We start from the raw sequence: 3,190 nt of genomic DNA, 5'->3' as shown, positions 1-3,190 counted from the left end.
AAAAAAAAAATTGACTCTTAAGTAATCAACACTTTTAACTTTAAGTAGCTACTATTTTAGAAAATAAAATAATTTAAAGATAAAATACACTATAATAACTACTCTAGTTAATACGATTACCAATAATAAACCAAGACATTACTCATATTTTCTATTGACATAAGATCGTCTTTGATTACAATTACTAATAATCAAATCAATATGAATTAGATCTGAGAGTGTAATAGAAGTAGCACTCAACAAAGTGATCATAAATAGTGTTATATCTATATCAGTCATCTTTATGATTACTCTTTAACCTTCATGTTAAAAAAAAAACAAGAGAAATCTTTTTGCTTCAAATAAAGCCTATATGTTTTAATTTTACTCAAGATTTATGAAACACACACATAGAACTGTCATATTTAAGAGAAATATAAAGCCAACCCATGATCCATCAAGTTCTAACACTTCAAGCTCAACCAACATTACCAAAGCCCATGTTCCATCCTCATATCAATCGACCCTACACTTGTCATTGTGTCCAAACCACTCCATTGGGTGCAATATGATCACTTGGGACCTAGGCTAGCAATTAAGTGCAATGAAATTACTTATGTGTATTAGTTTAAACATTTTTTAGTTTAATAATGTATTTTGTTATGTTAAGCCTTGCTTGTCTTCTATTAGTTCACCTTAGAAAAACACATGAGAAAGTCAAATGAAGCTTTAATAGAGGACTTAAGGGAGACAAATAGGCAATTATCTTATTTGGCAAGGACAAGGTTGGCATCCATGGTTGGCTCCTTGTCTTTTACCTCTTTGCGAATATCCTGTAAACTAATATTTAGCTTTATTTTGAATTCAAAAGTTGTATTAGATTAATATTTAGTTTGAATTGCAAGTTGTATTAGTTTAATGTATTTTGTAGCCTATACAAAGGCTTAACAATCTCCATGTAAAAGAGAAACTTGGTTAATGAAAATCATAGTGTTTGTTCATTGAGCAACTAGTTTCCTTTATCCTCTCTCCCTTGGCTAGAGATTGGTGGTGGATTTGCCCTTGGCATGTGGTTCTCCTTTAAGCCATAGGTGTGTTTTTGGTCAATTATTCTTTTCTTCTTTATCTTTTCTCTCTTGACCAGAGTTAGGTGGTAGAATCCCTTGGCAGATGGTGTTCCTTTAAGCCTTGAATTATTTCTTGGTCATTGATCTCCTTATCCTTTTTCTCTTGACCAGAGATTAGTGATGGATATCTCTTGGCCGATAGTGCATCTTGTAATCCTTGGGTTGTTACTTGGTCAAATATAAATATCAAACTTGTTTTCCTAATTCTATGTCTTTAACTTGCCTTGAACTTAATCAATACATGCACAAGATCCGCATCAAAGAGCAAACTTATCTTAAGACACATATTGTACCTTAACTGTATATATGTGTATACATCCATATAAAGATAAATGTACCACCATGTATCCATGTACCAAGTTTTGCAAAACTCATAATTATAATGAAACATCCAATTTAATATAATGTTATAAAGTCAAACATAAAATAAACTGAAATTTCTTTAAGACTCATACTAACCTAAGACATCAAATTGTTCTAACACATCTATATTCGTTACATGACTTTTAAAAACAATGGGTTTAAGTCCTTTAGTTAGAGGATTAGCTAACATAACATCAATACTAATGTGTTCTACCACAATCTCTCATTTCTTTATAAGATCTTTAACTGTAAGATACTTTATCTCCATATGTTTTGACTTGCTATTGACTTTATTGTTCTTGCAAAAGAACACAACTGCATAATTATCATAGTTGATGACAAGTGGTCTATAAATGAAGTCAACCACTAGAAGCTTAAAGATGTAATTCTTCAACCTTATGGCATAGGTAGTTGCCCCATAGAAGCAATATATTCTACATACATGATTGAAGATGTTACTAATGTCTGCTTAATGTTTTTCCAGGATATGACCTAACCTTTAAGCATAAAGATGTACTCTGAAGTAGATTTGAAGTCATTAGGGCATCTACTAAAGTTTGAATTTCCATTCTTTTGTACGTAAGCATAAAATCTTTAATCCTTTGTAAATATCCCACTACCTTAAGAGTTTCCATTCTTCTGTACATACGTATAAAATCTTTAATTCCCTGCAAATATCTCATGATTTTCTTCGCTACTACCTAATAATCAAAACCTGGATTAGTAACATACCGATCAAGAACATTCACAACAAAAGCTATGTCAAGCCTTATGCATACTTGGGCATACATTAAGCTCCAATCATACTAGCATATGGTTTATCTTTCATAAATGCCTTTTCAACATCACTTTAAGGATATTGCTTGTTATTGAACCTATTTTCTTTCATGATAGGTATGTCGCTATCTTTACGATCTTGCATTTTGAATCTATTAAGAACATGTTCAATATATGCCTTTTGAGATAAGCCAAGCAAACTATGAGCTCTATCTTGGTGGATTTTCATGCTAAGAAAAAAATAAGCTTCCTTAAGATTTTTCATATCAAAGGCTCTAGACATAATTTACTTAGTCTAGTAAAATTTATTGTAAATAATACTCGCAAGCAAGATATCATCACATAGAATACCAAGAAAATGAACATGTTCCTACTGATCTTCATATACACACATTGATCAAATCTATTCTTGGCAAAGGCTTAAGATATCATTGTCAAGAAGCTTGTTTTGAACCATGCATAAATGTTTTTAGTTACATGCCATATGTTATTTCCTTTTAGCCACAAAACCATTTCGTTGCTTCATATGTACCTCTTTATTAAGCTCATCATTGAGAAAATATGTTTTGATATCCATATGATGAAGCTCTAAATTAAAATAGGCTACCAAGGCTATTATAATTTTCAATGAATCTCTTTTAGTTTTAAAAACCAATTTACAACCAATAAACTTGAGACTTTCTGATAGCTCCACAAGATCCCAAACTTTATTTTCCTTTATGGATTACATCTTATCTTTCATAACTTTCATTCACATATTTGAACTTGGACTCTGAATTGCTTATAGAATGAAATCATATCAGTTGTCCCCAATGTCATATTTATTTTCAACCAAATAAACATAGATATCTGAAATGACAACCCTTCTTTGTCTTATTGATCTCTGAAGGGTTACCTAAAAAATAGGAACTTGTGTTATATCCTTAAGAATTTTAATTTGAGAC

Source organism: Mangifera indica, unplaced genomic scaffold, assembly GCF_011075055.1.
Source record: "Mangifera indica cultivar Alphonso unplaced genomic scaffold, CATAS_Mindica_2.1 Un_0019, whole genome shotgun sequence".
NCBI classification, from domain to species: domain Eukaryota; kingdom Viridiplantae; phylum Streptophyta; class Magnoliopsida; order Sapindales; family Anacardiaceae; genus Mangifera; species Mangifera indica.
This window is presented reverse-complemented; position numbering follows the sequence as displayed.